The sequence below is a fragment of the Cervus canadensis genome, chromosome 1 (assembly GCF_019320065.1).
Source record: "Cervus canadensis isolate Bull #8, Minnesota chromosome 1, ASM1932006v1, whole genome shotgun sequence".
Lineage (NCBI taxonomy): Eukaryota > Metazoa > Chordata > Mammalia > Artiodactyla > Cervidae > Cervus > Cervus canadensis.
The window spans coordinates 32,926,497-32,939,678 of NC_057386.1; positions in this window are offsets into that span (position 1 = coordinate 32,926,497).

Below are 13,182 nucleotides of genomic sequence, written 5' to 3' on the forward strand. Positions count from 1 at the left end.
ATATAGTAGAGATTCAGTAGTAAAAAATAATACAGAGCCATCTTGTGTACCCTTTATCCAGCTTCCTTCAACAGTATTATCTTGCAAAACTTAGTGCAAAATATTTTTTTTGCCACACAAAAAAATCAAGTATTTTTGAGGTTTTGTTTTTTAAGGTGGTGGAACATATCCGTCTTTATAGCTTCTGGATTTTGACTCAGCCCGAAGCGCCTCTTGCAATATATGTATCACCACTAGAGGGAGGAGTTGTTTAGTCTCTACGTATTGTTCAACTCTCCATGGACCGTAGCCCACCAGGCTCCTCAGTCCATGGGGTTTCTCAGGTGAGAATCCTGGGGTGGGTGGCCATTTCCTCCTCCAGGGGATCTTCCCGATCCAAGGATCAAACCTGCAGCTCCTGCATTGGCAGGTGGATTCCTTACCGCTGAGCAAAGATTTATGAATCTTTTACACCTCATTTTGCAGGGAAAAGGGGATTTCTAGAGAGATGCTCTTTTCTCCAGAGTTGTTTCCTGTCCCACATCCCACCTTTTGCTCTCCCCACAGAGCCCAGTTCTTGCAGCCCCAGCCTCTAACGCTGACTTGGGTAGTACAGTTTCTGGCTGCCTGCAGCCGAAGTCAGCTGAAGGTGCTGTTGCTGGAGGCTCCCAACATGGTCTGATGACCCCCACCCCCCTGTCCAGCGCCCCCCTCACCACCACCACCACCACCACCCCACCCCCTGCCACCATGAGTCTCTTGCCCTGAGAGTCTCCACAGTCAGGTCAACTCCTGGGTGGGCAGGCATGCCTTGGCAGTGCCACATCCACTGTCTTGGCACCTCATCCACCAAACCTCTCAGTGGTTGCTTCGACTTGGAGAGCCTCTTCCTCTCTCCAACTCTCCTTCCTTTTCATCCTACCAGAGATTCAGGGGCTCTGAAGTCAAATTCATCCCCAGGCTGCTATCGATCACCTGTCATTTCTGCTGCTTAAGCCACAATTACTGGGCTTCCTGCACTTGACCTGTAATTGAATTTCCTTGGGAACTCAATGACAAGATTGATTCAGCCTAATTGAGTCAAAGATCAACTCACCCTGCCATTCATCTAGTCCCCTTCTCCGCCTGGCGCTCTCTGAGATGAGGCTCTGAGACTTCCACAGTTCTTGTTTTAAAAGTTAAGAACCAACTGACACCTTTTAAGTACCATTTCTTCAAACGATCCTATGGAACCCTGCCTGTCTTTGCCTTTCCCACTTTGCTTCTCCAGCTGAGAACAGAGGAAACTTCTGTTGTTTTTTTTTTTGAAACTTCTGTTTTTAAACTTGCTTGCGTTCTCATCACATGAATGCTAAAATGCAATTCTGAGGAAAAAAGTCTGGTCTGGTTCAAAAGCAGGTTTGGAAATGAGTGAGAAGTCAGTTTCTGGGTGATTCAGGAAATTAGCAATTTGTTCTTTTTAAATTTTCATGATATGACTCAATAATAAAAAGACAAATAACAACCCAATTTCAAAATGAGTAAAAGATCTGAATAGATATTTCTCTAAAGAAGATGCACAAAAGGCCAATAAGCATGTGAAAAGATGTTCAACATTGTTGGCCACCAGAGAAATGCAAGTCAAAAATCACAATGAGATATCATATTACACCCACTAGGATTGCTATTATCAGAAAGGTAGGTAACAAATGTGGAGGGAATTGTTGAGAAGTTGGAACTCTCATATTGCTGGTGGGAATGTACAATGGTGCATCTGCTTTGAGAACAGTGTGGCAATTCCTCAAAAGTTTAAACACCGACTTACTATATGACCCAACAGTTTCTATCTTAGGTATATACCCAAGAGAAATGGAAACATATCCACACAAAAACTTACACACAAATATTCATAGCACTATTGTTCATAAGAGTCCCAAAGTGGAAACAACCCACGTGCTCACTGCTGATGAGCCGATTAAAAAATGTGGTAAAGTTGGCCCTATGTTCCCGCTGGTATCACATCTGTGGAGTCAACCAACAGCAGATGGAAAATATTTAGGGAAAAAATTCCAGAAAAGGACTTTCCTGGTGACCTAGTGGCTAAGACTCTGTGCTCCCGATGCAGGGGGCCCCAATTGAATCCCTGGTCAGGGAACTAGATCCCACATGCCACTAAAAAATAAAATCCTGCATGCTGCAACTGAGACTGGGCACAGCCAAAAAAAAAGATCCAGAAAGTTCCAAAATGCAAAACTTTACTGTAACTATTTACATAACATTTACATTGTATTTACAACAATTTACATGACATTTAAATATATTAGGTATCATAAATAATCTAGAGTTGATTTAAAATATATGAGATATACTTTATGTATATGTTACATATATAACCTATACTATATGCAAATACTACACCATATTATGTCAGGAACTTGAGTATCTGTGAATTTTAATATTTGAAGGGAGTTCTGGAACCAATTCCCTGTGGATATCAAGGGGTGACAATGGAAGATTTTTCATCCATAAAAAGAAATGAAGTGCTAATACATGCTACAACATGGATGAACCCTGAAAGCATTACTTTAAGTAAAAAAAAAGTCAGTCACGAAAGACCATCAGTCAGTCAGTTCAGTCACTCAGCCGTGTCCGACTCTGCGACCCCATGGACTGCAGAACACCAGGCTTCCCTGTCCATCACCAACTCCCGGAACTTACTCAAACTCATGTCCATCGAGTCGGTGATGCCATCCAACCATCTTATCCTCTGTCGTCCCCTTCTCCCGCCTTCAATCTTTCCCAGCATCAGGGTCTTTTCCAATGAGTCAGTTCTTCTCATCAGGTGGCCAAAGTATTGGAGTTTCAGCTTCAACATCAGTCCTACCAATGAACATTCAGGACTGACTTCCCTTAGAGTTGACTGGTTGCATCTCCTTGCAGTCCAAGGGACTCTCAAGAGTCTTCTCCAACACCACAATTCAAAAGCATCAGTTCTTCGGTGCTCAACTTTCTTTATAGTCCAACTCTCACATCCATACATGACTACTGGAAAAACCATATCTTTGACTAGATGGACCTTTGTTTACAAAGTAATGTCTCTGCTTTTTAATATGCTGTCTAGGTTGGTCATAGCTTTTCTTCCAAGGAGCAAGCATCTTTTAATTTTGTGGCTATAGTCACCACCTGCTGTGATTTTGGAACCCAAGAAAATAGTCTTGCACTGTTTTCATTGTTTCCCCATCTATTTGCCATGAAGTGATGGGACCAGATGCCGTGATCTTAAGTTTTCTGAATATTTTTAAGCCAACTTTTTCACTCTTCTCTTTCACTTTCATCAAGAGGCTCTTTAGTTCTTCCCTTTCTGCCATAAGGGTGGTGTCATCTGCATATCTGAGGTTACTGATATTTCTCCCAGCAATCTTCGTTCCAGCTTGTGCTTCATCCAGTCCGGCATTTCACATGATGTACTCTGCATATAAGTTAAATAAGCAGGGTGACAATATGCAGCCTTGACGTACTCCTTTCCCGATTTGGAACCAGTCTGTTGTTCCATGTTCCGTTCTAACTGTAAGCTTCTTGACCTGCATACAGATTTCTCAGGAGGCAGGTCAAGTGGTCTGGTACTCCCATCTCTTGAAGAATTTTCCACAATTTGTCATCATCCACACAATCAAAGGCTTTGGCATAGTCAATAAAGCAGAAGTAGATGTTTTTCTGGAACTCTCTTGTTTTTTCGATGATGCATCGGATGATGGCAATTTGATCTTTGGTTCCTCTGCCTTTTCTAAATCCTGCTTGAACATCTGGAAGTTCACGGTTCACGTACTGTTTAAGCCTGACTTGGAGAATTTTGAGCATTACTTTACTGGCGTATGAATGAGTGCATGTTACAACTAAAAAAATTCCACATGTCACTACTAAAGATCCTGAAATGCCTCAAAAAGGATTGAAGATCCTGAGTGCCGCAACTAAGACCTGGCCCAGTCAAATAAATAAATGTAAAGACTCCACCTGCCAATGCAGAAGGTGCAGGAAACTCGAGTTCAATCCCTGGTTCAGGAAGATCCTCTGGAGGAAATGGCAAATACTCCAGTATTCTTGCCTGGAGAATCCCATGGACAGAGGAGTCTGGCAGGCTACAGTCCACGGAGTCTCAAAGAGTGGGACAAGACTAAACACAATGCAACAACAAAATCAAAAAGTAGGTCAAAGTTACAGTTTGTTGCATAACAATATATGACCAGAACACCACAGTACCCTTAGACTAGTTGGCTGACAATTGCGTGAAATCAGAGGTCACAGTTGGCAAAAATTCTGTAAGCAAATAATAATTTAAAGCTCCTTAAGGTGACTTCCAGGCATTTACCTGGTTCAAGATATCACTGAAGAAAATGAAGAGAGGATAAAAACAGTACCAAAAATGGGAGCATCTTAACAACATGAAAACCAGCAAAACTAAACTGCAATACCTTCTTAAACAAGACTTTATACCTAGATTCAGTGACACACCTGTATCATTAATGATTGGGAATGACTGATGCTTGTAAATGATAGAAAAATAGAAGTGGGGACTTCCCTGATGGGTAGGGAAGTGGCTAGGACTCCTGGCTCCCAGTTAGATGGGGGATGGTTTGGTCCCTGGTCAAGGAATTAGATCTTACACGCCACAACTAAAAAAAAAAAAAAAAAAGATCTGCATGCCACTACTAAAACCTGGTGAAGTCAAATAAATAACTAAATATTAAAAAGAAAAAATATATGTGAAAGACAATTCCAGATAAATTCAAATATCATGCTATCATAGCACATGTAATAAATGCCTTATTTTAAATATTTAAGAATAAGAAAGTAAATGCAATGACAAAAAGTTTCCATTCACAGTAGCAATAAAAGCTTTTAAATCCCTATGAAAATTTTAGTAAGAAATACACTGGACCAAAAAAAAAAAAAAAAGAAATACACTGGACCTACAGGAATAAAATTATAAAGTTTTACTAAAGAATAAGCAAAGAAATGATAAATTTAAAGGAATGACAAACGTTGAGAGATACACTGTTGTAAAGATGAAAATTCTCCTAAATTAACTTGTGTTTTATCTAGTTTCTTTGATGCCTTCATTTCTTATCACCAGTAATTTTGAGATGGTTTTCATCTCATTTAAGAAACATGATCGCTTTATTTCTTCCCTTTCCTTATGTATATCTTTCTTTCTCGTCTCAAAAAGCTTTGTCAGAATTTTTGGAGCTAAGTTAAATAGTGCTGATAATGTAGCCTTGTTGTGCACATTCCTGTTTCAAAGAGGAATAAATCCTGTTTCTCCATTAAGTGTAATTTTGATTTTTGGTTTTCAATAGAGCCTTTTTGTCATGTTAAAGAGGCTATCCTTTATTACTTTTAGGAAGAGTTCTAAAAAAGAATTCCCTTTTTGCATTTATGGAAGTAATTATATGAATTTTTACAATTTTTCCAGTAATAATATTGGCTACGCTGACTTGAGCTTTAGTGGGAGAAAAATAGAAATGGTTAAAGTATATGTTCCTTTTAAAGTTATATTCTGCTTGCTAAAATGTTATCTAGAATTTTTGCACATCTATTAATTCATGAGATTACCCTGTCAACTTCTTTTTTGATGTTATTCTTGTTAGATGTGATGATCAAAAATCTGTTTCATCAAAAGAAATGAAGCAATTTATACAAAAAGTAAAAGTAATAGCAAAAAAAAAAAAACAAAAAACCCCTCCACCCTCACTAGGAAAAAAGAAATGCTAAATAAAACCATAAATGAGAAACCCAAATAACAAATTGACAGTTTAACAGTAATCCCAGTTCAGAAAATAAAAGTAGTTTTCATGCATTGCCAGTGGGAATGTAAATCAGTACAGCCTTAAAATTGTGTTGTACACACTCCAAATCCAATAAAGCCAGTGGGGCAGGGGGTGGGGGGAGAAGAGGATGATAAGATAGAAATGATTTTTAGTTACTTCTTTCTTGTACTTACGAAATTTTATATATATATATATATATTACTTTACTAATAGAAATGCGCATATTCAGATTAAAACCACAATGAGATAGCACCACACAGCCACCAGAATGGCTAAAATGAAAAAGATTGACAATACCAAATGTTGGTAAAGATAGCGGATGGGAAACCATTGACTGTTGTCTAAACAAATCCATCAGCAATTCCAAATTACAAATAAGTATATCGTCCAGCGAAGAAGTCTCAGAATGTTTGTTGTTCAGTCCCTAAGTCATATGATGTTCACTATAGCTTTATTTGTAACATAACACTATAAAACTTAGAGTGGAGGAAAAGAGCTTTCTCTAGTTGTGACAGTGAGCAGGAGCTACTCTTCATTGTGGTGTGTGGCCTTCTTATTGAAGTGGCTTCTTCTCTTCTTTTGGAGCACAGGTTCTAGGCACACAGGCTTCACCAGTTGTGGTACATGGGATTTACTGCCCCCAGGCATGGGGGATCTTCCTAGACCAGGGATGGAACCTGGGTCCCCTGCATTGACAGGCAGATTCTTAACCACTGGACCACCAGGGAAGTCTGATTTTAGCATCTTCTTGTAAAGATTTAGGTAGGATTTAGGGACTCCAGCTCCTACAGAGGGATTCTAGCCTTAGGTAACCTACTGCAGTAGTATTATAATGGGGGCCAAGAAATTAAACTAACAGAAGATGTATTAGAAAAGACAAAGCTTATTCACATATGTAGGCAGGAGCTCACAAAGAAATAACTTGGCTTAGTAAATAGAGGTAGGAGTTTGAGAAGGGGACAGCATGATGAGATGGTTGGATGGCATCATCGGACTCAATGGACATGAGTTTGAGCAAGCTCCGGGAGTTGGTGATGGACAGGGAAGCCTGGCTTGGCTGCAGTCCATGGGTTCGCAAAGAGTCAGACACGACTGAGCAACTGAACTGAACTGAAAAAGGGAGAGGGAGTAGGGAGAAAAAATTCTATGGGAAGAACAAAAGTGTTTCTTTAACAAAGACAAATGGGCTTTTATGGGAGATAAGATCATTTGTGATAATGTTTATTTATGTAAGTGATGTGGTTTTCTTCAAGGCCATGAAACTCCCCAGAGAGGGGATATATAGTAGTTTCAATCCCTGAAGTTTCTGTTTTTAGGCAGATAAAGGAGGGTTCAGACAAAGTCTCTTTCTGCATATGTTGATTCTCAAATGTCTTCAACTCAAAATCACTTTTATGCCATTATGGTATAATTTGGATCCCTTCACTTACACAGAAATAATTTAGATTATAATTAATATAGATAAAATACATATAAAATAATTGCATAGAAATAATAATAATTTGAAAAACCTATCCACCTTTTCCCCATTTTTCCTAGTAAACCTTTCCTCATTTACTCTCTCAAGTGTTTTGAATTCACTGCCTAAGGGAAAGGGTGGCGCTATTTGAACACACAAAAAAATGAAAGTCTTTTGCTGAGGTTTTTTAAAATTATTATTATTATTATTTATTTGGGTGCACCAGGTCTTAGTTGTGGCATGTGGGATCTAGTTCTCTGATCAGGGATCAAACCTGGGCCCCCTGCATTGAGACCATGGAGTCTTAGCTGCTGGACCACCAGGGAAGTCCCCTTTTGTTGGCTTTCAAACTTCCACAGTTTAGGGAGGCCCTGTGGGCAATGAGGGGCTTCCCAGGTGGCACTAGTGGTAAAGAACCCTCCTGCCAATGCAGGAGACATGAGTCGCAGGTTTGAACCCTCGATGGAGAAGATCCCCTGCAGGAGGGCATGGCAAACCACTCCAGTATTCTTGCCTGGAGAATCCCCATGGACAGAGGAGTCTGGTGGGCTCCATAGGGTTGCAATGAGTTGGACACAACTGGAGCAACTTAGCACACGCTCACATGCAATGGGAAGGATGGTGGCAAATGGAATGGAGCTGGACTCTTCACTCCTAAGACTAAGACTGAGGGGAGAAACGGATGGAGTTAAGTGTGGGCTAAAATGTACTCCCCACCTCCCACCCCCAACTCCAGGCTGAACCATGAGGGGCAGGGACAGAATCTGAAATCCCAGGTAAACTGAGGATGCTTGGGTGGATGCCCAGGTAGAGAAAGACCTTCGAGCAGAAATGGTGGGGTGGGTGCCCAGCTTTGGGGGTCCCAGGAGCAGCTGACTTCCAGGGTCCCAGAGGACATGGAGGTTCTGTGGAGAACCAGTGACTTCCAAAGTGACATCTGGGACATGCTTTGAAAAGTGGATGAAAATGTGATTCTCTGGGTGATAGAATTTCAGGTGATTTCAATTTTCTTACTTATAATTGTGTTTGTGTTCTAAACCTGCTGCCATGAGCAAGCTTTAGAAGAGAAAATCAAGTTTTAAAAACTCCAGTCAACAAACATCAATTGAGCAAATTTTCTATGCCATGCCATGGGCTTGAATCCTGGACTTCAAAACAGCACAACGCAGGCCCTATTTCAAGCTGATTAGGATCTAGTGGAAACAACAGACATGAAAACACGTAGTTGAATCCTGAGCGTAAGTGATAAACACACAGGTTTTAGCTTAAGCCTGATGAAGCCCATTAAAGCTTAAAGGTTTGTTCCTTTGAATCCACCTAGTGTTTTTCATATATCTCAATTGTTTTCTTGATAAAATTGGCCAGTGTTTTTTCTGTTACTTACTCTTTTAAAAAATGAATTTCATAGTTTGATACATTATTCAAATGTTCAGTTCAGTTCAGTTCAGTCGCTCAGTCGTGTCCGACTCTTTGCTATCCCATGAATCGCAGCTCGCCAGGCCTCCCTCTCCATCACCAACTCCCGGAGTTTACTCAAACTCATGTCCATCGAGTCGGTGATGCCATCCAGCTGTATACAATTTTATACCACTATGTGACTTGCTATCACATATCTTGATATGCTGGCCCATTTGCTAATGTACAAAGACCCAAATCCAGCCTAAAATGGCAGTTTGGGGGTATCAGTATAGAAATTATCTATATAAAAGGTATATTAAAAAGTTGAGGACTGTATCTGTCATGCTGCCACCCGCTGTGTTGATGGCTTATGGGAGATTCTCTATGGTCACCTGATCAAGAATGAAAAGCATCTTTTAGTCCAAAATTTATATGATGGTTAATTTTATGGACACAAACCCAGCTATTTGCTCAAACATTCTAGATGTTGCTGTGAAGGTGTTTTTAAGATGAGATTAACACTAAACTGATTTCTTTCCATAATGTGGTAAGCTCATCCAATAAGTTGAAGGCCTGAATAGAAATGCTGACCTCCCCAGGCAAGAAGGAATTCTACAAGTGGTTACTCTGCCGAATCTCCAGCCTGCAGGCCTACCCTGCATACTTTGGACTAGCCCAGCCTCTGCAGTGAGCCAAGTCCCTAAAAATAAGCCTCTCTCAGGTCTTTCCTGATAGTCCAGTGGCTAAGACTCCGTGCTCCCAACAAGAAGGCCTGGGCTCAATCCCTGGTCATGGAACTAGATCCCACATAGAGCTAAGAGTTCACGTGCCACAAGGAAGATCAAATATGCAAAAACTGAGACCTGGCTCAGCCTCATAAATAAATATTTTTTTAAAAAAAGAAGCCTCCTTCTCTTCTCTCTGTAAACACACACACACACACATCCTGTCCTCTTTCTCTGGAAAATTCTGATACAGCCTATAAATATTCATGTTCCATATTTACCCTCACCAACCCCACCCCCCTCCCCTCCTCCCAGTGCCCTAGTATTATGCTGCCCACAAACACTCAGTTCAGGGCTGTTGGTCATTCTTCCTCTGTCATCCCAAAACACAGGGGTGATGAATGGTTATCAGCATCAGCAGCACCACTTCCTGCTCTGGTGTGGCACAACTACAAACACCAGTGCTGAAGCCAAACCATGCGGTTTGAAACCCCAGCCTTAGAGCCCAGAGCCAGCCCTCAGTCAATTCAGCACAGATACAACGAAACATTTGTTCACCAATTCTTGACCCTTAGATAAATCTGCTACCTTATCATTTTCAAAGAAAAACCTATGTATGCGGGAAAAAGACTTTTCAGACAGTAATAAGTGGTACCAATCAGATCTAGTGAGAGTTGCTCAGAAGACAGACTGGGGTGGTGCTGGGGCCACTTCTTTTTTTTTTTTTTGAGGCTCCAGATATTATAATGAAAAAAGAAATGCCAAAGAAAATTATGAAAACTGTGGTTCATTTCAAGCATTTACATTTATTTATTCTTAAACATTTACATTTTAAATGTAATGTTGTCTCTGTGTGGGCTGTGTTAGTTGTTCAGTCGTGTCCAACTCGTTGCAACCCCACAGACTGTAGCCCGCCAGGCTTCTCTGTCCATGGAATTCTCCAGGCAAGAATACTGGAGTGGCTTGCCATTCCCTCCTCCAGAGGAACTTCCCAACCCAGGGATTGAACCCTAGTCTCCTGCTTCGCAGGCAGATTATTTACCATTTGAGCTCCAGGGAAGTCTCCTGTTGTCTCTGTACCCAAATAAAAGAAGCATGCACTTTAAGACATAACTAGTGAGAAAAAAAAAAACAAACAGAGACATTACTTTGCCAACAAAGTACTACTTTACCATCTAGTCAAAGCTATGGTTTTCTCAGTAGTCATGTATGGATATGAGAGTTGGACTATAAAGAAAGCTGAATACTGAAGAATTGATGCTTTTGAATTGTGGAGTTGGAGAAGACTCTTGAGAGTCCCTTGGACTGCAAGGAGATCCAACCAGTCCACCCTAAAGGAGATCAGTCCTGGGTGTTCATTGGAAGGACTGATGCTGAAGCTGAAACTCCAATACTTTGGCCACCTGATGCAGAGAACGGACTCATTAGAAAAGACCCTGATGCTGGGAAAGATTGAGGGCAGGAGGAGAAGGGGACAACGAGAGGCTAAGATGGTTGGATGGCATCACTGATTTGATGGACATGAGTTTGAGTAGCCTCTGGGAGTTTGGGATGGACAGGGAAGTCTGGCATGCTGCAGTCCATAGGGTCGCAAAGAATTGGACACTATTGAGTGATTGAACTGAACTGAGATCATGTGAGGTTTTATAGAGAATAAGAATTATAGAGCATTACACATGCTTTTCAACTGTCTTAATCTTTCTTCTTTTTAAAATATTTATCTTTTGGCTGCACTGGGTCTTAGTTGCAGCATTCGGGATCTTTAGTTATGGCATGTGTCATCTAGCTCCCTGACCAGGGATTGAACACAGGACCCCTACATTGGAAGTGCAGGGTCTTAGCCCGCAGACCACCGGGGAAGTCCCTGTCTTAAATCTTTCTTCATTCTGAAGCCTGTCCTCTTTCTCAAATGGTGAAGGTTCCCAGCCCCGGTCATCAGTGTATTTATAGTCCACAGCAGCAACTTTACACCAAGCTGGCATACTTTTTCTTCCCATTTTCCCTTGTCAGCAACTTAATAAAATTTGACATGTGCTCAACATAAATTTGTAAGGCATTTTGCTTTTGTTAGTGGGTATTTTTCTAGTCCTTTCTCTCTATATTTTATAAACATAGATGTACACACATAGTTTTACATATACAGTTCTATACATATATGGTTTATTTTTCTACTATAAATGCAATAACATCATGTATTTTTTCCTTACTATGAAATATTTGATATACAAGAAAAATACAACCACTGTGTGTGCATTAATTATAAAGCACAATAACAAACATCTTTATTTGAAAAAGTGGAGTATCACTTACACCCTGATGATGCTGTGTGGGTCCTCCCTGTGACATCACCTTCTCCCACACCCCTAGGTTTACCACCATCCTGAATTTGGTGTATACTGTTTCTTTGGGGTATTTTTAGCCTTACCATATAATGTAGGTATTCCTAAATAGTACAAAGTTTATTTTTGCCTTGGTTAGTTTTTCCTTTATAGAAGTTTTTATTATCCTGCTAAATTTCTAAGTATATGATGCTACATAAATGGTATTTTTAAAATTGGTTGGGTTTTTAAAAAAATAATTTCAAACTTTACAGAAAAGTTGCAAGTACTATACAAATGAATTTTTCTCCTCAGTCATTTGAGAGCAAGTGGCCAACAGGAAGCCTCATCACTGTAAATACTTTGGAGTCTTGATTCTGGCAAACAAGGAGATTCTCCTACAAAACCAAAAGACAAACATCAAAATCAGGAAACTGATATTGACCCATCATTACCATCTAATCCTCAGATTTTTCTTTTCAAGTTCCACCAGTTGTCCTAAAGAAGTTCTGGATAAAGAAATGGTCTAGTACAGAATCACATGCCGTGTTCGGCTTTCATTTCTGTGGCAGTTGCTTTTCTTGACTTACATGACTTTGACAATTTTGAAAATGACAGGACGATGATTTTGAAGGATGTCTCTTAGTGCTCATCTGCCATTTCTTCGTAATTAAATTCAGACTGTGACCTTCGGCAGAAATCTGGCCAGATGCTTTTTTCTCCTGGCATCTTCTTAGGCTGCACACAATTTAGATTTGACCCATACTGGTGAAGTTCACTTTGATCACTTGATGAAGGTGGCTCAGCCAGAGAAGTTACCCTTTGTAATTAGTACTTTGAGGGATGTACTTTGTGTGTGTGCATGTTCAGTTGTGTCTGAATCTGTGACCCCATGGACTGTAACCCACCAGGCTCCCCTCTCCATGGGATTTTCCAGGCAAGAAATACTGGAGTGTGTTGCCATTTCCTCCTCCAGGGGTTCTTCCCGACCCAGGGATACAACCTGCGTCTCCTGCATTGGTAGGCAGATTATTTACCACTATGTCACCTGGGAAGCCCTGGGATGTACTTTGCAACTGTGTAATTACCCTGTACCTTGTCAAACTTAAACAAATTTTTTAAAAATTTGACTGTGTTGGCTCTTAGTTGTGGCATGAAGGACCATTGTTGCGGCATACAGCCTTCTCTGGTTTCAGGGCTTGGCTTAGCTGCCCTGTGGCATGTGGTTGAACCCAAGTTCCCTACATTGGAAGGCGGATTCTTAACCACTGGATCACCAGGGAGTCCCCAAACTTGTATTAGTTTACTTGTATCTGTGTGGACACATGATTTCTTATTTTATTGAATGGATTATAATCCTTTACTATCAATATTTACTTGAGGCTCAAACTCTAGAAACAGAAGTCTTTCAAGCCAGCTTCTTAACCCAAGTCTCTTGTTCTCTTCCATATTTTTTTCTCTCAAAAAGAATCCTGGTTAGAATTTAAGCTCTCTCCTTT